Raw genomic sequence first — 26,514 nt, forward strand, 5'->3', positions numbered from 1 at the left:
AGTCAACAGTTGTGAATCGAACTTTAAAATTCGTAAATCAATTTTAATGTACAGAGGACAAAAAAAAGGAATTCATATGAATCCCAAACAGATAGAGACGGGATTGGTCGACAGCGTAGAATTTGCAATACGTACAGTATTAAGGGAAACAATACAAAAGAATAATATCAAAATTAAAAGAATTCTTAATACAAAACACATTTTTATTTTCTAACTTACTTTATTTGTACAAATATATTTATATCATAATTCGAGTTATGTTTTTGATATATTTGATAATGCATGACGTTACATGTAGTATTGTTAATAGTAACATTCAAATGTATGGAAAATTGGAAAACTTATTTAAAAAAATAGTGCCCACGTTTTCATTTCAAGAAGACATCTTGAATCACTTTAAACAATCGATAAAGATCAAAAGAGAGGGAGGAAACAGAATATATCGTGTTGAGTATCTTCTGCAGGGTCTGCTTACCCTTCCGGAGCACTTGAGATCACCGCCTGGTTTAAGTGGGGTTCGTGTTGCTAAGTCTTAAGTTTTCTATGGTGTGTTTTGTGTACTGTTGTTTGTCTGTTTGTCTTTTTCTTTTATAGCCATTGCGTTGTCAGTTTATCTCGGACTTGTGAGTTTGAATGTCCCTTTGGTAGCTTTCGACGCTCTTCTCCTGTAAATTAATATATATATATAAATATATACATAAACAGAGCCGCTAGTGATATAATAATGATACAAGTACCATTTACAAGAGTAATACCTAAGTTTACTAGAGGATAAGTAAATATGAGTTCAGCATACATTTAGAAGTTTATACTTGCACTTACATTAATTCCCATTAATGATTTAAGACTACGGTTTTAAATTCATCACATTTTTTTGCCAATATAATCACATAATCATTAATTATTTGTTTAAACTAATAAAAGTTTTATTTGGTATTAGTTACTAGATTTCCTATTCTTAAGACTGCTTGTAAATAAATGTTAGAATAAGGAAAATAAAGATTCAGAATTATTCAGGATACATATATCCCAAGTGGAACCTCCTATGTGAAGAATTATATAGAATACATATATCCCCAGTGGAACCTCATACACCGATAAGACCATTAAATATGTTTACTTAGCTTATTACACCCATGTACTATATCAAGAATGTTGTATTAAATGAGTCACCGTTCCACACATGTATGTAATTAAATATCTAGCTTAATGTGTGTTTTGCGTTGATAAAGAAAATTTGCCGAAACCAAGATGTCTTTGTTTACATTTCTTTTATAGATGTATATAAAATGATCTCGATCTTTTTTTTAAATCATGCATAACTTTACTTACCATGTAGGATAAACAATAAAAGTGACAATTTATGTTTGCATCTGTATATAGTATGTATGTGTTTAAATCTAAAATAATTGAACATGATTGCACACTTGTATGGGTATAATTTTCAAGTTCTTATCAAATTGATAGTCTTCTAATACTAGTATCTGAAACCAAATAAAATTGTCGTCTAGGCATTTACACAATATAATTATTATGAGAATTAAAATCTTATTAAATAATATATTTGATTGCTTTAACATTGTAGCTAATTTATATTTTCATAACAAAAATAATGTTTTTCAATAACTGTAATTACAACAGTATCGATTCACGATACACCAGATGTCCGTCCTGTCATAACAAACTAGTTTGTAACCATAGCAACGTATTGATTTATAGCATAGAGAAAGGAATGTCAATAATTCGACTGGAGTAGTTTCGTGTTTTTTTTCTAAAGTGAAATACCAAATAAATCCGATAAAATTTCGCTTGAAAGCTTTTATTCATGTCGTAACAAAAGAACATAATGTTTTATTTGACTGATTTATTACAAAGACACTGAAACAGCAATGTGTTACTTAAATTATTTTATACGCGTTAGTATTTTAACACTATAAGCGTCATTCTAACGCATCTAAATTTAACATGCATGATGTATAGTCATATTGTTAAAAGACCTAAATATGATTGTCTTGTCATTTGTTAAGAAATGTTAGATCACTTCCCTCATTGTTTGAAATCTGAATATTTTAGGGTACAATCTTTAACATCATCAATCATGATTTATGCTCCCGGCGGGTTTCCTTTACTTTCGTTATTTTTTTATATGTCTTTGCATGTCAAGAAACCACGACAGGCGTTCTATTTGTTCATATTATGAAAATTTAGGTCTGCCAAATTGTACGATTGTTTGTCTGTTAATTCATTTTATATATGTTGCAGATCTAAGATAGTATTTGTTGCGTTTATGTACTCAATAACGAGGCGAAAGATACCTAGGGAACACTCAAACCTCATACGTCGAAGAGAACAAGACAGAGCCATGGCAAAATATGAATGAAAAGGGAATCAAGACCGGTAAACACCACTTAAAAAACTAAAGACTGACCAACACGAACCCAACCAAACACTGGTTGTGATCAAATTGCAAAATATCAAATTCTAGTGCGATATATTAACTCAACAACAGCTTGTGATGTTTGTTTTTATTTAAATGTTGCTCTTATTATTATTCAATCATTAGCCTAGGGCAAACAGTAATTTAACGATGTATTCTGATGTTGTTTTTTTTTTTTTTTTTATTTAAATGTTCCACTTTTAGTTTTACATGAACTATTATTGATATTGTCATATTCATGAATTGTTTACAAAACTTTGAATTGTTCGAAAAACTAAGGATTTACTATCCCTGCAATATATTACCTAAGCTGTATTTTGCAAAACTTTCATAATTTTGGGTATCAATGGTCTTCACCTGCGTCCTTTTTACGGCCTCTTAACTTTTAAATTCGAGCCTCATCGATGAGTGTAGGTTGACTTCAGTATAAAGTTATAATAATAATGATAATAGAGGTATTTCCGGTTGTATGCATATTCTAGTTTGAGCATATACATGATTAATTCAAGTAAACACCATTAATATAGGAGCTACACAACACCGTCTTCTCCACACAACATGCGGGTTTTTTCAAAGATGATGTAAAGCTCTATCGTCGTATGTTTAGGAAAAGTTGTGCCAAATTTTACTATGTCAAATTATGCTTAAGGGTAGAAATGTCTTAGTGTTTCAAATTATTTAAACATTAAGTATTGAACATGTAAAAAAACAGTCGGGTCATTGCCTCTTTGACACATTCCCCATTTCCATTCTCAATTTTAGTATTTTATTATAAAGACAAAAAAAAACCTGCGCGAAAACTGTTGTTTTAAATGCATTGTATTAGGTCATGAGAAGCAACAAATGAACACGGTGAAGATCTAGCTGACCAATCTAAGGCCCAACTGGCGAACATAACCCGACCCGAAAATACCTCGATATATGTAAATGTAAATGTTATATTAACAAGATAACACGCTGTGAAATCACCTGACTATTGTCAAATACTGTATATTGGCCTCAAGAGAATTTTGTATATTGAACTCTAGTGGATTTTGTACATGAACCACTAGAGGTTATTCGTTTCACAGTGTTGATGTGGACTTGATATATACTCTTAATCATTATTTATCTATATCATTTCATTTTTTTCTGATGTTTTTGAATTTAAAAAAAAAAATAATAACCAAAGAATTTACTATTGATCTGACATTGCCAGTTTGATTAAAGTAACAAAAAGATTGTTCACAAGCTTCCAAGGAAATAATGACAGTTGAACGTATCAGTAGTAACGTACCATTGAGTAAAACAATGATAGAAAGCTGAAATATGAAACGCCTAGCAAAATTAATCAGGTTCACTGTCTTGTTCATTTCGGTTAATGCACACAACAAAAACTGCATGTAAACAATGATAAAACCTTGAGAATTGTCTTTGTAAAACAATGTGATAATTTTCGGCGTAGAGCCATTCTGTTCTAATATTTTGTTTTCTGTTGACGTTATTTTACTAAACGTACACATTTTTAACAGTTTAAACATTCTGGTTTGAAAGATAACGGTTAAACTAAAGCAAAAACCTTTAAGGACGTGGCAAATGTAAGTAAGAAGAAACAGTAATGCATTGATCAGTGACATGTAGACTTTCGATAATCAATTTGAAATTATCTTTTTTTAATGTCGAATTTTAAATTTCTGTCTTCCTATGATAAATTCAAAATATCGACATGCATATTTCAAATTCTAAAAATTTTAAAAACGGAACATTCGACATTCAGGTTTCTAACATGATGTTTGCTACTCAAATTATGATTTAAATTTGGGTTGTACTTAAAAATGACATCAAGATTAAAGCTATAATGGATTTAAATTTCACAAGAGAAAAAAAGAATGATGACATTGCGAAAAAAAAAATGTCATCGTTATTTTGTTTTAATTCAAAACTTTTAGTGGTATGACAATGGTTGATATGATAACTAAACCTGACGAATCTACATCACAGTACATGACATTTAATAGTTTCGACGACAGTGTTACTCTATTTCTATCTCAAAGGCTAAAACAAATTGCTGAATATCGCGTTCTAAGAACAAATGAAATTGTTATTGTTAAGCATAATATAATGTAATGTAATTTTTTTGATACCTTGAACAGGATTTTTATATTCAATTCTGATTTTCACATGGTTTTCGCTTAGTTTTGTTTTTGTAAACCTTTGTTTTTGAAAAAATACATTTATTACCTTTATTTTTGCAAGAGTAAATTTATTAGCTTTGTTTTTTACGAGAAATACCTTAAACAGCTTGATCATGTCATGTCATATAAGATCACTCGCAAAAAAAAATAGAAAGGACAAATCATTTTCAATGCAAAATACAAATGAAGTAATCATTTAAAAAAAAACAACACAGAAATCAGCGATTGAATGAACACGAATATACAATAATGTAGCACATTCGAATTTTCAGGTTTCATGTATTTGTTTTTTGTGTTTAACGCTTCTTTGAGCGACTTTGGTTGTATCATGGGGGTCAGTTGCCATTTGTGGAGGAAGCCGGAGTACCTGGAGTAAACCACCGACCTGCGGCAGGAATACTGGTTTTAACAAATGGATTATAACATACTTTTAATTTTATATTGTATTGTTAGTCATATCTCACTGCCCTAAAACGATTTTATGGTTTCTTAAGTGTACATGTCTAAAAGTATATTAGTTTTGTCATTCAGATGTAAATAGAAAATTTAGGTATACATTATTTTAAGATGCGTTTCTTTATTTATTGTGAATAAAAAAAAATGAAGCAGCTTAGGAGACGAATATTGTTTTTGAAATTGACAATGGAAAGGATAATGTATATTTTTAATAATAACCTAAATAGGACTTTGTGATGAAAATATAAAAATAAGAAGATGTGGTATGATTGCCAATGAGACAACTCTCCACAAGAGACCAAATGACACAGAAATTAACAACGGCCTTCAACAATGAGCAAAGCATAGTCAGCTATAAAAGGCCCCAAAATGACAAATGTAAAACAATTCAAACGAGAAAACTAACGGCCTGATTTATGTACAAAATAATGAACAAAAAACAAATATGTTACACAGCAACAAACGACAACCATTTCTCATTTCATTTCAGCTCTTTTCATTTCTTTCCTTTCTGTGTACTGGTTTACAGTCGCATAAATGTATACATCTTATCTACTTTATTCCAAAATGTAGACCTTTGTCACAAATGACGAATGATATGTTTGAATTGTTTTTACCACCACCCCATCCTCATTTTCGCGATTGATCCCCAAATGACACTTATCATAGAACTTATATTTACCATGAGCTACATAACGTGTGTCATTAACATAGCAGGATCTGCTTAACCTTTCGGTATTTTCTTTTGTTGAGGTCTTCCGTGTGTCAATTTGTCTCATTCTCAGATATAGATGTTCTTGCTTTGTGTCAATTTGTCTCATTCTCAGATATAAATGTTGTTGCTTTGTGTCAATTTGTCTCATTCTCAGATATAGATGTTCTTGCTTTCAACCTGTTTTGAAACAAATAGATTTTACTTCAACCTTATATGATACATCTTCCAATGTACTCAATAAAATTAATCCTCTTTGGTATGTTTCGTCCCCTTTAGGATACTGCCAGCTACGTGTACGCAAGTGTTTTTTTATATTCTTGTGGAGCTATGCTAAAGAAAAGAAAATTTCTAGGGTCTACTTTGACGTAATAAAAAGCTGCAAACAAAAGTTTTATTATCAAAAACGTATTAAACAAATTTTATATTTCAATGCGCACAGTTCGTTTTCCAATTAAACCTTCGAGAGAATATGCAAGTTCGGGAAGAATAAAACTCACAAAATACAGAACAGAAAACTTAAAACTCCGACCAAAAACCCAGGAGCTAATCAGTGTTCCCAATAAGGGTTTATCATTTCTAGCTCCACCAGTAAAACTCGTACTATTTTTTCTTTTTAAATCCGTTCTAGTGTTTCAATCGATACATTGGCGGATTGTTCTACTTTAAGGAGTACAAATCTTAAACCACCGGTACATGTAAATTCTTATTTATCAATTTAATCAGAAATGTAAATAACATGGTGTTCATGGCAAGGAACAGTCCAGTAAATAGTCATCTGCGGTAACCCCAGATACAGATACATATACAGATATTCAAATACGATCTATGTTTAGTGACTTCAGATTTTACCTGAATAAATAACATAAAGACCTTTGTTTGCAGTATATTTTTAGAAAAAGAATTTCCTGTTCTTGTCATTTTTGTCAGTTCATCATTCCTAAAATCGTTCACGCTTAAAATCAAACAAATTAAAAACAGAAGAATAAGTTGACAAAAGTCATCTTTGCTCGTGGAGTTGCAGCAATAGTTTCATGTCTCTTTCATTGTTATTTGACTTAAAACTTATTAAACATAACACTAATGCAGGCCGGATGGTACACTTTGGCAGATGAGAAATAAGGAGATGATGTATGATAACTTATGAGACAACTGTCCATTAAGAAATGGGAATAAATAAGGCTATCGCACTGTTTCGACAAAAAGGAAAACCATATCGTATAGTAAGCTATAAAAATCCCTGGTGTTACAAACTATGAAGTATTCAAAAGACAAAAAATGGTCCGATATTAACTACAACAATGGCTTATATATAATTCAAATAGAACTGTGATCATGCTAGTTTCTCATTCAACAAGATTAGAAATTCGTTTAAAGTGATGCGGACAATACAACTAATTTGTCACATAAAAATTTGGGTGGAGCATTTGACAGTGTGTCTAAATGAAAAAAATGAAAACACTACTTTATAATTGTCATGCTTCTGAAGCGCTTTTCTAGATTAACCTTCATCAAAGATGATCAAAGTCGTATACTTAAAAGCCAAATATGTATAAGAACTGAAACACTTGACGATCTATATGACCAAAAAGTACCTTAAAATAATTACCAAGTCCGTATAAGGTCAACTTTGCCTGAGGGAGTTGAAACCTGAGTTTCTTAATAATCTATAAATTTATCAACAGATTAATTGAATAAGAAAGGTTGGTTATATGTCGTGTCGGTACCAAAGAACTTACTACAAAGTTGATGATAGCCTCGGGACTAATAGTCCACCAGAGGCGGTATCGACCTAGTGCTGTTAAAATGGAAACAACAATTTATAGTTTCACTTTTCGGGAATTACCATCATCATGGACGCTCAAAGCTGAGTATTTGAAAGCCAATGAAATATAAGAACCGAAACAGTTAAAGATCTACATCACCAAAAAAGACCTGAAATAATAACCAAATCTAAGTTCTAAGGTCAATATTGTCTGAGGAAGTTGAAACACTCATATTGATAACAATATTTGTATCCTATCGATTGTCATGTTTTCAACCTAACTGATTTGTGTAAACAAACTACAACAATGAACGAAAACAGATATAAAAATATCATATAGCGACCAACAAAAATAACTGGATTATAGGTTCCTGTCTTGGAAAACGTCCTGTAAAATTGAGACAAACATTTTAAATCCACAAACATAAAACACTAAAATAGAAATAAAATAAAATCTGTTCTGCATATGTAGTCTTCAAAAAAATGGAAAAAAAACTTTAAATTCATGCGTCCAAAGCTTTTCTGGATTAATCTTCACCTGGAACACTCAAAGCCGAATATTTGATAGCCAAGGATGTATTAGAATCGAAACAGTTGAAGAGCTATATCACAAAAAAGGATTTAAAAAAATAGCCAAATCTATCTAAGGCAACTTTGTCTGAGGAAGTTGATACCTTAGTTTCTAATGATTTCAAAATTTATCAACGGACAATTTTAGAAAGGTTTGTTATAAATTATTTCAGTACCGAAGAACTGACTACTGCGCTGATGATACCCTCAGATACTGATAGTACACTAGCAGAGTTATCGGCCCAGTGCTGTAAAAAATGAAAACAACATGTTATAAATTTTACTTTGAAATGATTAATATACACGTTACATATAATTAAACAGGAACCAATTGCCATTCAAAATATATGAGTTCATCCTAAATGGTTCGTGTTGCACATTTGTAATCGATAATCCTAAGGTTTTTGGGACTTTACTCGTGTTTCTGTGTAATATTATATTTCCTGGCAAAACATAAATGATTTTAATGAAGACTAAACGCTGAATTTTCTTTGAAAATAAAAGATATTCTCATTTAAATTACTCTTTTGACTATTTAAATTGCAATAAAAAAAATATGCATATTCAACAGTCTCTATATTGCATATTATATATGACCCAAAAATATGTTTTGTTTTCTAAATGATTCCATATTAACTTATATAAGATTAAAAACAAATAAAACAAAGAGAGCCAACAACTGTATACGTCTTAAAGTATTTGAGTTATTCAAACTTGTAGGTTACCCACCATTTTCTAAAAATGTCCTGTATCAAGTCAGGAATATGGCAGTTGTTATCAAATAGTTCGTTTCAATGTATGTTGGCGTTTGTTTTTGTTGCACTTCGGTGTTTCTGTTTTTCCGTTGTTTTCCTCTTATAGTTGATGTGTTCCCTCGGTTTTAGTTTATAGCCCGGATTCGTTTTCTCTCAATCGATTTATTACTTTTGAACAGCGGTATACTACTGTTGCCTTTATTGTAATTGCATTGCACGAAAATGACGTGTTACTATACCGTAGTAAAGAAAATCTAGAATATCAAACTGTATTTCAACAAGGCTGAAAATTATCAGACCTTTAAAAATGATATAAAAAGTCAAAAAATTAAGATAAGGATGGCTTCATAGTGTATTTTGACATATTTTATATCAGTTTTTACAAAACTATTTGACTTTTAAAATAACAAAATATTTTAAAAAAAAATTTCTTGAGTGTAAATTTGTTTATTCCCTTGAGACCTGATTAGATTGTACTACAGCTGTAACTAAAGATTGTTAATATGAATAATAATAAATCATTGGGGGTGTATTTGAATAAAGCACACATTCTTCGAACTAGAGTAAATGACTTGTAAAAAATTATATCTTTATTTATTGAATTTTGATGATATCCTTTATGGACATATTGGCACATCCACCATTTATGATTAATGTTATATCGACAAACAATATTCAGAAAATAAATTTATTTCGTGACGTGGTAATAAATGAATATAAATGTGATGGTTTTTTTCTCGGCGCTTTTAGAAAAATTTGTCCACAGTTTTTGTTGTTAAACTTGTACATCGTTTGTGTATTTCCATATAAATTTTGTATGACAGAATATCTTTGATATCTACAAGAAAATAATTGAAATAAAGAATGGATGATTAAATCCCCTTAACTATGAAAATAATCTTTCAAAACTATAATTACTATGCCAAGATGCATATATTTCGATCGATTCTTTTGTTATAATTACAATTAACATGGCGGCATTGCATGTTTTGTCAATAATTATTCAAGTTGTGTTATATATTCTTTTTAAATAGTCCAATAGACCATTGAGAAATGAATTCACTATAACTTCTACATATATGGAGCAGGATCTGCTTACACTTCCAATTTTGGGTTGGGTTCGTGTTTTTCTATGTTGTGTTTTGTACACTGTTGTTTGTCTATAGGTCTTTATCTTTTTTTTTTGCAATGGGGTTGTCAGTTAATTTTCGACTAATGAGTTTGAATGACCTTTTGGTATCTTTCGCCTCTCTTTTTCTACCAAACAAAATCGAAAAATTAGGGAGAAATGGAAGTATACATAAAATTAATTAAATATATCCGGCTTAAAATGGAGTAAGTTAAAGTACATAAGACACATTTGAAAATTTGTGGTTTCACCCGCCCAGAAGTCATAACATTGGTGCTCTAATGGATAAACACATATTGGTCTTTTGATATTTGCTATTATAAAATTTCGGAAATCATTTTCAATTCAGAACGTTTTCCACTCTCATCTAGCTCTGATTTCTTGTATGGGATTTGCTTTACATCTAGTCTGTTCTGGTTTATGAGATCTTCAACGTCTCTTTTTGTTTCAGATTTTCAAATGGTTTGACCATGAGTAACACAGAAGAGACTTTCACTGTCGAAATGAGGGTCTGGTACAGTAAAATAAGTATCTTTAATGATATTTTACACTGGGTCGACACCTACTCTTGTGGACTGTAAATCTTTAAGGATATCACCAGATCAGTAATCAGTACGTAGGAACTGACATCAAAATATATACTGTTCAATAGGAATTCACTGTTATAATAATCTGGATACTATTTGAATTTACAGAACATATCTCTGTCGTGTATAGGTCTGACTCGATACTGTTTTTAAAAGAGAGGCGGAAGATACCAAATGGATAGTCAAAACCATATCAAAATAAGCTGACAATGCATTGGCAAAAAACAAAAAGCGAATGAAAGACAAACAACAATCTATAAACACAACATCGAAAACTAAAGACTGAGCAACACGAACACCCCATAAAACCGACGGTGTTCGTATAAGTGTAAACCTGTTGATGTATTTTGGTTGCACGTGTGTTATTAAAAAATATTGATAACTTTATCTCGTACTGATCTAATCCAATATGTTTTTCAAAAAATATATATCATAATGTCAGAACAACAAGTATCTATGAACTTGCTCTCAATTACTGCACGCGTTTTTTGATACCGTATTTTTTATAAATTTTGTACTCGTGCTTGTTGGATATTTTATACCGCTAGTATAAAGTAAAGTGATAGTTCTTGGCTGTCCTTTATTGTACGTTAGTTTTTATTTAATAAGCGACAAGTTACACGTGGTGCGACCTAGATCTCGACATATTGTATTGACACTTGTATAATGTTTGAATTGTTAAAGGCCATTTAATGATATCTTCATGTTTGGATAATCTGTCAAGTTTGATGCTTCCTCATTTATGTATTTCTAATATTTTATTTTATCCAGAACGATATAATCCAGAACATTGGCTAATTGATGAATTTGCCCAATTGGTGACATCATACCAGACAACTGGATTACTTTTTTTGTTTAGTTTTGCTATATTTAACACAATGTAAATTATCCTTCAAAAGTAATTTTATCTTATACGGTGCTGGTAATTGTCAAAAGTATGCGAACAAAAGGGTGATATCTTTTTACGTTTTCGTTAAAACCATTTGAAAAGAAAAGGTTGAAATTATTTTCATTTCGTGAGACAACAAAAATCACCGTGATTAATGTCAAGCTACATCATGTATTATATTTTTAAATTAAACAAATATGTAATCAAGTTTGCTGGCATTTAAGTCCTGAATTTGGTAAAAAATAATCAAATCGAAAATGTTAGAATTTTATCGTTTCTAAGAATAAAATAAATATTTTTCTTGTTTTTATCACATTTCTCAAAATTTGTAATCACTCTCAGTAAAATGGTGTATTCGTTATTCACGTCATATTGTTTCCCCTGATATTTATGAAACAATTTGTAAAAACATTTTTTACATTCATTTTTCTACCCCAGGAATAGATTACCTTAGCTGTACTTGTCAAAAGTTTTAGGAATTAGGGTTCCTCACTGCTCTTCAATTTCGTACTTTATTTGGCCTTATAAACTTTTTTGATTGGAGCGTCACTGATAAGTCTTTTGTAGACAAAAAACGCGCGTCTGGCGTACAAAATTTCCATCCTAGTATCTATGATGAGTTTATTGATAAGTATTACATGTTTACATATAAATGGTTAAAACGTACTATATGCAATTTCAAATACATATTTAGTCATCAAAAGCATAAATCAGCCAATACGGACTTCCTGTCCAGCAGTATGTCCATATTGTGACGAAAGCCGTATAATTGTAGAATCAGTTATAAGAGGCATAAGCTACGTATCAGACAAAAAATAAAGGTATGATTTTTTTTATCGATTCAAACATTTATAAAAGCGGAATATTGAAATAAAACCTCGCTACTAGCTGTCAGTTTGGTTCAGTTTTGTCAATATTAGCTTAAAACATCGCCGATGTATGATTGACTTGCAAGTAAATAATTCAACCTTATTTGAATGCGTATTCATTCGACCTATAATTTTACCTCTGATGGAGGTGGATTTCGCATGAGCCCAGCATGTATACTGATTGAAAAGAATGTCAGCTAAAAAAGTAAAACTAGGGAAGGTAGCAGCAGAAAGACTAATTTCGTTGATTGATTCGACCCGCCAAAAAATCAGTTTTATATTGGATATAAGTAAATTGTTTAAAACATCTAATTTATATATTTTTATTGATGAAATAAGATCAAACAGAACTAAGAAGATCAACTTTATGATACACGTGCGTACCTGTTTATTTGTATTTTTTGTTTACCTGTTTTTTATATCATGATTATAACGGGTTCATATGCCACATCGACAGTTTTCGTGAGTAATGTCGATAGTTAAATAGATGGAGTCTCGTCAGGAAAACACACGAATTGTTGAATTTTTATAACGATTCCAGACATTGTGAAATATTTTCTATGAAGCTTTTGTAATTTTGAAATTACGTTTTAGTATGTATAAAATGAAAATTGAGAGAATGAATAAATTCGGTTGACATAAGTTTGGCAGCTACTGCACCTATAATATATGTTGTGTATTATTTTCTATGAAGCTTTTGTAGTTTTGAATTACGTTTTAGTATTTATAAAATCAAATTTGAGAGTTTGAATAAATTCGGTTGATATGAGTTTGGCAGCTACTGCGCCTATAACATATATAACATATATTGTGTATTATTTTCTATGAAGCTTTTGTAGTTTTTAATTACGTTTTAGTAAATATATAAAATCAAATTTGAAAGTTTGAATAAATTCGGTTGACATAAGTTTGGCAGCTTATGCGCCTATGAAATATATGTGTTGAATCATATACAGAAGTCAGCAATGGGCTGTATCTTTTTTGTTTTTAAGTACATATGTCTTTTGGATTTATTGTGTAAAAGTATTTATTCATTGTGGATCAAAAGAGTTTTAGGGGGTTGTTTTGGTAAACAAACTATTCACCAAGGGAAGCATATCGCAATGATTAGATATTTACAAATTCAGAAGTAATCATTTGCTTTTCATATTTCTGTAGGACATCGATCTCAAATAAACAGTGAAGAATATTTTTCATGTAATCAGTTTGTAAATTAAAGTACTATCAATATTCGATAACTATTTTTTTTATAATTCTGCCGTCGAAATAAGGAAAATCCAATATCACTATTTAACTCATATATAATATTGTCAAACCTATGAGTGAAAATGTTTCAATTTGTTAAATACTTAAAACGAAATACAAAATTAAAAGATACTAAAATTAAAGCAAACCAGCAATTAATAATATTACTACAGATGCAGTCGTTTTGAATAAATGTAGACAATTTATAGTTTCCAGTCAATAGTGTTTCATGTTAGATGAAACAATAGGTTGTATCGCACAACAACGATAGACAAATCAGAGCATTTAAAACGGCATGACTACCATTATCATGCATGTTGTTGAAAGCAATACTGATGAAAGTATTTAAATAAAGGCAATAGTAGTATACCGCTGCTCAATAGTCATTAATCGATTTAACTGAAACAAATTCGGGTCACAAACCAAAACTGATGGAAACACATCAACTATAAGAGAAAACAAATCGGAACAACAGAAACACTGAACTGCTACAAAAACACGCGCCAACGTACATAGAAACAGACTATGTGATAACAACTGCCATATTCCTGACTTGGTACAGGGCATTTTTAGAAAAACAATGGTGGATTGAACCTAGTTTTATGTCTAGACAAACCTCCCGCTTATATGGCAATGTTAAAAATACCAACACGAATTCAATAGTTGTAGGGGAAGACTAAGGTCTCAAAATAAGACTTTCTACGCAAAATTTTATAGTTTCTCTTTGTGCATTTTTGTTTGGTTCGAATTTTGTGATGAAGTCAGATATTTTGTATAACATGTAAAGTATATTATTTTCGAGGAATATAAAAATCGACAATTTCGTAAGCCATATTTCCATCGTAAAAAATAAGCATGCTTGTTAAATTGATGTTCACTATTTTTTACCTCGACATTTATTTTATTTGTAGTACAACATATTTAGAAGAAACTATAATATAAAGTATGTCACATATATCTTGTTAAAACGGTAGACGGAATAGGCCATGAGAGGGAAAATAAATTCAGGTGTCTATACAAGGGTGATATTTATTCAATTTTTATAGAATGAAGAATCAATAGCTATATTATATCTTTCAAATTATAGAATTAGTAAGGACCAATACCTTAAAATTTAAATAATCACGTTCAGAATATGTTTTGTCAATTTAGATTTGATTTCAATAGCTTTCTGTGTAATCATGCTTCCATTTAAAATTTTCAAAAGATTTGAAAACAAGTAATTCAGATATAATACACGACGGTCTAATGATCCGATAATATGTTACACTAGATAAATTTGGCTTTAATCGGTTTGCCTTATCGATCACGTGTACACAAATGTGACATGACTTGAATGCATCATGCATGTTACGAAAAGGCAGATAAACTCGTCAAATCGATCTTTCATCTCTGAAGATAATGGAGTAATCGCATATCTCTATTCAGTTATACATGTTATATGTCTTCTTAGATATAAAAACAGCTGTTATTTTGTAAACCATAAATCTGTATTATAATTTCAAAACAAAGCAATACAAACACTTTTCTTACAAAAAACTAGATACTGTTGAAAGAAATAAAGCCTCGTCTTTTTTTATTTCTTTGTTATAAAAATACACACACACATACAATGTCGTGACGCCAACAAATATGTGTATATTGTTTGATCGTATGATAAATCAATGTCATTCATACAGAATATCGTCTGCTTTTGTTAATGTAGATGCAAAACATTTACCTTGATTGTTTTAGAAATATATACATGAAATATACCCTGACAGTATGTATGTACAAACATCGAAACATCACTTTGTTACAAGTCTTTAAATTATATTTGATTCATTTTTGTTTTCGTTCTAGTTTCTGTTGATAATATTGTGACCTTCAAACGTCATTATCCTTATCGACAAGGTAATAGTGTATGTCTTCATTATAAAACATTAAGTTCTACACGTTTTGCCGTTGTATATTGCTCCACTTAAGGAATGCTAAAATTTAGGACATTTCAGTAGGAACATAAAATAGATATACATGCTAGACGAAAAGACATCATTGAATGAATTAAGTGCTTAACGTATAATTGGCCGTACCTTTATTATACTTGAGGGTCTGGATAAGGGGTCCTTCAGTTCTTTATTATTAAAGTTTTTTAAACCATTTTACTCTATTCTTTATCAATTTTGCCCATTATTCTTTATTCTTTACAATGTATCCCCCCTCATTAACTATTTCTTAATAGTTTTGGACCATTTTTCTCTATTCAAATTTTTTGTTGCCCTTTATTCTGTACTTTTTGCCTTCTTTTTTCAATTCTGTAAACCCTACCCAGACCCTCATAATTAATTGCTACTTTGTGTTATCAGTGATGTTAAAACGTACTTAATAACAAATACAAATAATCTACTATTCTACGTAGGTATATAACTTGGAAACAGCTGTATACTTTAGCAAGTGTTGTTTTGCATTGTATTATACAAATGTGTGGTTGGTATTTAAAAAAGAAGTGAATATCCTTTCTACCAAAACACGATAAATTCATCAAAATTTTTAAGTCCTCAATACGTTTAGGCATTGGATTCGGTATTTTATATAAACTTATATAAATAGGTACCATTAATGTTATTGCTACCACTGGGTCGATCAAGGTTATCAGCAGTCCAGTAGCCAGAACTTTGATAATGATATAAAGTTATACGTTGTTCTAATGAAATTCATTGAAAAAGTTATAATATTCCTAAAATTATTTTGAATTACAGATGTATCTCTATTATGCATAAATCAGACCCCTTTTTTCTTGTTTTGGTTTCACTTTTAGTCCCTTTTGGTTTTGTTAGCCCTTCAACGTGTTATTGGTTTTGGGATTTAAAATATTGTGTCTTCAAGGATCATTGAAGAGACTTGTATTGTAGTCATGCAAATCTGTTGCTTTGAAATATGCTCAATTAATGTTATTACTACCACTAGGCCGATACCTCTGCTTGCGGACTGTAAACCTCAACCTAGTAGCCTGAACTTTAAAACAGACATGAAATAACGGATATGTCTAAATATTTTGAAATCATTGTATATTTAGGAGTGAATATCTTTCATGCATAGCTCTGATTCTTTGTCCGAGTTTGGCTTTTGTTTTTATATTAGTTTTTCAACGGTTTCTTATTTTTATTTTTGGGGGTTTCGAATTTTTAAATATTTTTGGCGTCGAGCTTACATGAAGAGACAGTTTTGCACACTAGTAATTGAACTTTGATCTTTAACAGTCATTTTGTTCTTAACATTATCTGAATATCCTTAATTTGAAAAAAGTTAAGTCTTGTTTAAGAAAACTTGTTCAGTTATTTACTTGTTGTAAATTAAATACTGTTCAGACATCACGTTTCCAGTCAATCCAGTGTGACCGTCAAACGTCATTATCCTTATCAACAGGGTAAAAGTGCATGTCTTCATTATGAAAACATCAAGATCTACACGGTTTGTCGTTATATATTGCCCCACTTGAGGAGTGCAAAATTTAAGGACAATTTAGTGGTAATATTAAGTAGATTTACATGCAAGACGAAAACACATCCTCGAATAAATTAATTGCTTGCCATATAATTGGCTGTACATTGTTATTATTAATTGATACGTTTTTTAGTGATGTTAAACGTACTTCATAAAAAATAGAAAATAATCTATTCTTCTAGGTATATAACATGGAAAACAGCTGTTTACTTTAGCAAGTGTTATTTTGCTTTGTACTATACATATGTGTGGTTGGTAGTTTAAAAAAGTGATTATTATTTCTACATAAACAATGAATTAGTCAAAATTTGCAAATCCGCAAAACATTTAGCCTTTTGATTTGGTATTATATATAAATATCTAAGAAACATTTTTTGAATGTTGGCCAAAAAGTGAAAACAAGAGAGGCGAAAGATACCAAAGGAACATTCAAGCCCATAAGTGGAAAATAAACTGAAAATGCAATGGTTAAAAACGAAAAAACAACAACACACAACCAAATGTATACAAAACTCAACAAAGAAAAATAAAGATCGAGCAAACCCCACTAAAAACCGGGGTTGATCTCATGTGCTCCAAAAGGGTAAGAAGATCCTGCTCCACATGTGACATGCCGCCGGGTAAGTAAAACCCGGTGATCAGTCTAATTCATAAAGTCACATATGAGGTAAAGAGGACGGTGCAATAATATTAACGGTATCAATTTTACTGAATATGGTGCGCATTTATTGAGTACCACGAATTCACCATAAAGAGGATCGACTCATACGTTTCGCGACTGTGAAGAGTTACTCTTTGACATTAATCGGAACAAAAGTGTAACAAATAGATTTTGAAAATGTCGTGATGGCAAGAATTAAGAAAGAAGGATAACATTATTTCAATGTCAGGTGGATTTTATCCTTGATCATCTGTGACAAAGTTGTCATATAATCAAATATGTACATTTCGTGATCTCAAGATTATTATGTTTTCTGATAAATTGTTCAACTACAAAATCCTTATAACGTCGGTAAAAAATTAGTTCTATTTATAGTATACCAGTAACTAAATGAGATATATTTACGCCTTTTTGCTTCATATTATGCAAATGCATAATCTATCATAAATCGTGTATGGTGCACATATTTTATTATATAAACAATTTCGAAGTACACGATACTATCAAAATACAGAACATATTTCTGCATGAATAATCAATAACTTATATACATGTCAACAAAAAAAAACGATACAAATCAATTCATTGACCATGTGTTATTAAATTGGATAGATGGTACAGCTCAATTGATCTTAAATTAAGAAAGTATTGTTTTCTTATCGGCAACATTTATTTAAGGGTACACTAATGTTTAAACACGTGTACCGTTTCTTTTGATTACTAGTAATCCTACAGAAATGGTATCTTTTTACAATGCCAAAAGTCCTTTTCCGTCAAATATAACAGACTAAATGGGTTAAGTAATTATAAAGTGACCTTGTTCCGCAAGCATATCTTTATTTTCGTCTTCATTTTGAGTTTTAAGAAGAAGAATATGACTGAGCGTGGATTTCTAGGACGCGCAATGAATGAATAGAAAAAGCGATACCCCTGTCGACAGACCCTTTCTAGTTCCGTTTAGTTTTTTTTATTCCTTCGGTGTTTGTTTTTATCTTGATTAGTATCTTCTTCGGGTTTTCAATGTTCTTCAAAATCGTATTTTATTTGGCCTTTTTAGTTATTTTGGTTCGAGCGTCACTGATGAGTCTTTTCAGATGAAACGCGCTTCTGGTGAACATAATTTTAATCCTGGTATCTATGATGAGTTTACTTAAACTATGTATGACATAAAAACGCCAGCAAACGAATGTTGTCTCTAATATATTGTATTTTTCGGAATTGCCATCAAGTTTTGTGTAATTTCAGTTATGTACTTAATTTCTTTTATTATTTCAAAGTTGCATTTTGTTAAGGCATAAACATCATTGACAATTCGTAAACTCGTGCGAACTTTTTGTACCCCGGAGGTTTTTTTTTTTTTTTTTTGGTTCATGTATTCAATATTGTTTTCAGTAAAGTGTTTTGTGGGCTGCTGACAATATTTCATTGTTTTTCGTTCTGGTACTTTCTGGTTATTTTGTCGACTTATTGGTTTTTATCAATTCCTTTGTATTTAATGCAAACTTGTAAATGACAACGAAAATATTGGAATATTGATTTGAAGCTTCGAAAACAGTATTGATTATCAGGTCGAAAAATTATGCTAAGTAAATTTGATGGAATGTTTTGTTTTTCTTCCATGATAATTAAAATCAAATAATGATAACGTGAACGTATAACTTTTAAAGAGCAATTACCCTAAAATAAAACCAAAAGGGACACGAAATTGGTTTAACTTATCACATCTGAAAGTTGGGAACCCCGACTGGAGGACAATCAAAGATTTACATCCTATACAAAGCTGTCTGATGGAGAGTTGTCTTGTTGGCAATCATACCACATATCTTTATTATTATACACCTTTCAACATTTATTTTTATGTCGCCATTTATGTTTTTTTAATGCTAAAATCTGTTTTATATTGATTTATGTTACTCTCACGTAATGACAACCTTTTGGAGTAACAATTTAAAATGTTAAGCTCTGTTTATATACTTTGCACAAGTTACGACGTTATAGTGGACAAACTAGTAAACTATGCTTTAAAAAAATGAAAACTCAGAATCAAGATACAAAGGCAGCAAGGTTATACATTGTAAATTAAGTTAAACAAGACAAATCCATTGACGAACATGGACAGCCTTTGGACATATTAAGATCAAAGCAATGTAAACAAAATGTTAAAATATGTAAGGTGGATTGTATTTCGCTTTTTACTTTTGCGTTTACAGGTGGGGTTAGTTCTGCCTTCACCTGTACTCGCATATAATAAATTTTACTGGTGTCTATATGGTGATAACAAGCATAATAAATCATTTTGTCATGTTATATTATTTCCTGCTGAGATGTGTTATGTTGTAAAAAATTGCATATAAATTCCATTAATTATTGAAAAAGATAAAAGATATAACATGATAACATGTGTTGTGAATACTCCAAGTCTATAATTTTAATATTTAGTAACTTAGTCTTATCATATAGACTTAGTATATATGGCTTACATTACCAATAGTCATAACATCCTCACCAACTTCTATTCTATATTTTCTTAGCATCCGTGTTCAAAATCAATTTTCGTTGAAATAAAAATATACTTAAATTTTGATAAATAGATAAAGGAAGATGTAGTATGAGTGCCAATGAGACAACTCTCCATACAAGTAACAATTTATAAAAATAAACCATTATAGGTCACGGCACGGCCTTCAACACGGAGCATTGGTTCACACCGAACAACAAGCTACAAAGGGCCCTAAAAATTACTAGTGTTAAACCATTCAAACGGGAAAACCAACGGTCTAATCTATATAAAAACGAGAAACGAGAAACACGTATGAACTACATAAACAGACGACAACTACTGTACATCAGAAAGCCTTTTTTCCCGGAGGCGGACTTCAGCTGGCCCCTAAATAAAAAAGTGAACTAGTTCAGTGAAAATGGACGTCCCACTAAACCCCAAAACATATAAATGAACTAAAATTAAAAAAAACATACAAGACTAACAAAGGCCATAGGCTCCTGACTTGGGACAGGCGCAAAAATGCAGCGGGGTTAAACATGTTTCGTGAGATCTCAACCCTCCCCCTATACCTCTAGTCAATGTAGAAAAAACAAACACTCAGCAATACGCACAGTAAAACTTAGTTTAAAAGAAGACCGAGTCCGATGTCAGAATAGGTAACAAACGAATCTAAGCAAAATGACAATGAAACATAAATTAACAAAGGACTACTAGTAGTTACTGACATGCCAGCTCCAGACCTCAACTAAACTGATTGAAAGATTATGTCTTCATCATATGAACATCAAGCACAATCCCTCCTGTTAGGGGTTTAGTATCATACCATCATAAAATATATGAGAAGAACATAAACCGTATCATGCTAACAACTGGTTTTAGAATAAATGTGTTTCTTTCCGATGCAAAGATCCTATGAGTGAATCAATATTAATACCAAAATATGCCATCTTTAATGACCTGACAACAGTATCGTAATTATATTCCTTCTGAATAAGTGTGTTTACAGGTTTGGTTAGCTTTTGAGGTGAGTGCCGACATTTTTGTGCTTTGTATAGAATATTACCATAAAAGATTGGATGTGAAATACCTGAACGTATACGATATCTACATGTTGATTTATATTTACGAATGATGTACTTGTACCGATGATAAAATTTAATAAATGTTTGACCAGTTTGTGATATCGAAAAACCCTGGTGTAATAATGTTTCAGTAATACAGAGATTTCTTTCGTTAAATTCAAATACGTTGTTACATACACGAGTGAATTGAACAAGTTCAGATAAATAAACACCATAAGATGGTGACAAGGGAACGTCACCATCTAAAAGTAGATAATTAACAATAGGAAATGAAAAATCATCTCTGTTATCATAAATCTTGGTATTAACCTTCCCGTTAAAGATATAGATATCAAGATCCATGAAAGGGTAGTGTTCATTTTCAGTATTAGCTTTCTTTAAAGTCAGTTCAGCAGGATAAATCTCTTTAGTGTACATACTGAAGTCGTCATTATTGAGAGCCATTATACCATCCAAATATCTAAAAGTGTTATCAAATTTTTGTTACAGATGTTGTTTCGATGGGTCTTTTCTGATTTAAGTCATGAATTGTAACTCATAACAATACAGAAACAGGTCCGCAATAAGTGGTGCACAGTAAGTCCCTATAGGAATTCCGATAACTTGACGATATACGGAATCTCCATAGCGAACAAAAATGTTACCTAATAAAAATTTAAGGGCAGTTATCGTATCATAGCAGGTCCATTGACGTAGTTCTTTTGTTTGTTGTTACTAAAAAAATTACCTAAAAGAGTTTGAACATATATATTCGCATTCTGAGTTTGCTTACACTTTTTTCAATGTCTTTTGAGGATTTCATATTATCTATTTGTTAAAGTCAATATATCAGAAATAAACATTGAGTTCATTTTTCTTATGTCAAGGCGATATTTTCAATTAGAAATTACTGTTTAAATTTGAAAAAAAAGCCGGGGTTTTAAAAATTTACGGGATATAACATACTCATTTATACTAATGACTGGATGATTGTTTACATTTGTTAACAATATTGTTGAATATATATTTGACCTTAAGTCAGGCAATGTAAAAACTTTTAAAAAAACACTACACTGTTATCTCTTCCAGCATATACACAATACAAAGTACGTGGTGCATGACGTCTTTTTTGGATATTTTAAGATAAACCATATAATTGGTTTTATCAACTGTTATTCCATTTATATATACGATTTATAAGATAAATGCTGAACACAACAGAAATTTCAAGATCAACATTAAGTCTTCAATAATAAATGAGAAGTGACTCTGCCATGTGATGAGTCCTTGATTGACCAGGGTCCAAGTAAGTTGCAAACAGATATTTAACACAGACCTTCAAATATTTTTTCCAAACACCAAATTCTTAAAAAAAGAAGCTTCAATGTGTTATGTATGGTGTTGAGTTGCTGTCGCATTGACGTTGGCCACTCATTATTGTTCATTCATATATGTAGATAAAGCATTTATATGTTGAATGTATAGAACATTTTAGTGATAGCCTCCCTATCCCTTCTATATTTCAATTAGTGGAATAACATAATGAGCATGGTAGAATATAAAAATAACTCTTTATGATACTAAAGCGTCCGAAGCGCTTTTCTAAATTCACCTAGATCAGAAACGCTAAAACGTTAACATTTAAAAGTCGGTGATGTAAAACATCGCTAAAAGGGGACATAAACAAGAACAGCCGTATTCATCAAAAACAAACTGTACCTGAGGGAGCTGCAATCTTAGTTTGTAATTAATTTCTCAATTATCAACAGGAAATTTTAGGAATGTGTGTAACAAATTGTCAGTACCGAAGCACTTACTACTGCGCCTAATGATGTAACACATACAAATAGAAAACTGTAGTATACTCAGGACAATCCTCTCACTTGTTTTGTAATGAATATTGATAACCTTGGTCATTATTTCTTCCTTTTTCAAAAATCAATATAAATAGAAAAAGATGTGGCATGATTGCCAATGAGACAACTATCCACGAAAGTTCAAATGGAGTAGATGTAAGCAAATATAGGCAATTGTACGGTCTTCAACAATGACAAATGACAAAAAACTAATCCCATATAGTTGTCTACGAAAGTCCTAGACATAAAAAATATGAAACAATTCATTTGAGAAAAACTAACGACCTGATTAATAACAAAACAAGTTACGAAAAACAAATATGACATACATGGATCAACGACAACCACTGAAATACAGGCTTGTGACTTAGGACAGGCACATAAAGAATGTTGCGGGGTTCAGTTTGAAGGCGGCAAAGTTTGTTTGCTTGTTTTCAGTTTTCAAATGACTCATTGTGAGATAGACAATAAACGTCCTTGTGGTAAATCGGTTTTGCACGATTGACAACAAAGCGAAGTAAGAAGGCTGCTAAAGTCCTACAGAGGATAACGAATCGTTAAAGATCACTTAAGGTTTAATTGGGATGTGGTATAAATTGAATGGTTAACTATGTTGTAGATTTCATAACATTTGGCAAGGATGTTTGACGTATTCCTTGTACCGTTGATAACTGTTATCTTTTGGTGTGCTTCTCTAAAGATGTAGAATATTATCTTTATTCTGATCGTCTTATTTTAACAGGAAATGATGACCGAATGTTCACCTCGAAACAGGAAATCATCATAGTGGTTAACCAAAAGATATAGCAAATAATTAACAATGTGGTGCTTTTATCTAGATAGAACATTAAGTCTTAAACCAAGAGATATATGTTGTAGTATGTACGTGCTTTAAGTCACGTTTTTTTGCTAATGGTACACTGATTTTACCTTTGGAAAGGTAGTCATATTAATTACATAAAACATTTATAATGTGAAAAACAGGTAAAAATACATTTCATTGACATCATCATTTTGATTATTGCATTTAACTTATTTCGGATTATTGGAACTAATCTTACATTAACAGTCATCTAAAATGAAACATCAACGTTTAATGACATAACAGGCATTATAACTTGAAAGAAAACATCTGTTCTATTATAACATGCATAACCAGTATTACAGATCATGAAAATAAAAAATAGCAAAAATTAAACAAACATTTAAAATAATTATATCTTTTTTTTGTTAAAGTATATATTTGCAATAACCATTCCAAAACAGATATTTTATCACTAGCCCCAACTCGTTTGTCATCCTGTCAAATAGTAATTGACAAAAATTGCCAGTTTTCCGATGGCCTTCGTCAATAAAACACACCGCCGTTATTTAGCCAAGTTTGATGAAAGAAGTGTTGAACACCAACAAACACACATCATCAGTATCTTTCATATTTCTTTTCAAACATTTTCTTATAAGTCTGTTTTTTTTTTGTTTTTTTTTTTTTTTAACTAACCTTGGAGTTCGGTATTTGTGCTATACTTTTTTCATATGTAAATTAGAGAATGATTTGAATTTTGTTTTCAATTCCATTAAATACTAAAAATGAGTGCCTATACAAAATTTGCAGGGTGTATATTAAAACTGATACCGGACATATGTCGATAACATCTAAAATAGCATATTGATGTGAAAGATGTGTTATAATTTGAGATATACAATTCATTGGGTAAAGAAAGTGGCCGTATTTGATAAGTTTTGTAAGATTGAACTTTGGATGCATATAAGTTAATCATTCTTTATGTCAATCTAAGGAAAATCAAAGAAACACTTATTGTCCATCCAACAAAAATTTCAACAACAAAAAACCTAAAGCTTGGTTCTCCTTGTACTGTTAAAATTTTTTAAAGGTTTTAAATGTCATTAACATAATTTTTCTTGTAAGAAATGTATCAAATTAAATCAGATTTAAAAACTCAAAAGATTTTTTATAACTCATAGAATTGTAGCCCACAAGTATTTTTTATATCCTATTTGGAATATTTGATTTTACACTTAGTAATTATAAGGGATTACGGTTATAAAACTTTAACTTGAATATTTACATTATAAAACTAGTATGAGTAAACATGCAACGACACGATTAACAACAATTGTACCATATATATATATATATATTTATATATAAATCGATATTGGATCTCGGTCATAAAACTTTACTCAGTACTCGGAGTTCAATATTTGTGCTGCCTAATCCAGTATTTTGATTGGTCGATTTATGAGTCTGAGTACGATAATCGTACTCGAATGTTTTATAACCGTAATCCCTTATATCAACATCAAAATTACTGAAACACAAACACCTTTAATAACTAAAGTCACCCACTGAGTTTTGATGAATTCGGGTAGGCGACACAGCAACATAGGACTGGTTTGTATTAGATTTGACGCTAAAGAGTCACAATTGCCAAAACAAAATACAAGTACAGAACACGTAATTTCTAGCAAAATGTCTATCTAGGTTTGCAACATTAAACTATAGTTCTGCCTTTTCACAAAGGACGTTAAAAGGGACAAATAATTAGTTTTTGGTAATAAAAAATTAAAGGCAAAGCTAACCAAACAGATGTTCAAATCTTATGAATCCATTCAGAGTATATAAATCAAACAACAAAGAAACACAGCCTGAGAAATCCCAAACACTCCAAAAGGAGCTTGATTCGGAAAATCAACATGGTCAACAGGTTAAGCGTCTCATGGTGTGCATGCGTCATTCGACTTGCAAATCCATATTTAGTGAAAACGTCACAATAAGGAAAAGGACCTAATTGGAGACGTAAGGATGTTCGCTACTCTGTTTCAAAATATCAAGCTTTTTAAAAGACTGTTATAAATTGATAGTTTATAAATAATGGAACTAAATAAGAAGAAAAAGAAAAAAATGAAGGGTCCGTGACCTTGTTTTTGAGATATAAGCCATTGAAAAATTGGCGGGAAAGGTTCTCTTTCGATTTTCCATACATTTAACATTGGCACCTTTTTTCTTTCAAAAATTATGAAAAAATAACAAGGATCTTATAAGATATTCAAATATGGCTTTTTAAATTGCATGTAATAACATTACGAAAAGAAAAGTAGGGGTTAGCGTGCACAATATATTTTGGCGCTACAGGGATAAAACAGAGGATTCCGAATATGCGATAAAAATTAAAAAAAACAAGAGGAGTGAGCATCCTTAACATATCAGACCACTATTACGATATCTAAAGAACTTTATCTTTATCTATTTCTTCATCAAAAAGGTTTATTACAAAATATTTTTAACAAAAATTCTGTTCAAATCTCAAACGGATTCTATTTTAACTGGAATGAAAAGAACA

The 26,514-nt window shown here is 30.8% G+C and overlaps 1 long non-coding RNA gene across 1 annotated transcript; it reads left to right on the plus strand.

The window, feature by feature from the left end:
- The first annotated feature begins 1,328 nt into the window (after window positions 1-1,328).
- On the plus strand, window positions 1,329-2,640 carry LOC127710772 (uncharacterized). The gene is made up of 2 exons (XR_007986325.1): window positions 1,329-1,382; window positions 2,263-2,640. It is a non-coding gene; the product is annotated as an uncharacterized LOC127710772 (long non-coding RNA).
- Window positions 2,641-26,514: the final 23,874 nt, after the last annotated feature.

This window comes from Mytilus californianus, unplaced genomic scaffold (assembly GCF_021869535.1).
Source record: "Mytilus californianus isolate M0D057914Y unplaced genomic scaffold, xbMytCali1.0.p SCAF_8, whole genome shotgun sequence".
Taxonomy (NCBI): Eukaryota; Metazoa; Mollusca; class Bivalvia; order Mytilida; family Mytilidae; genus Mytilus; species Mytilus californianus.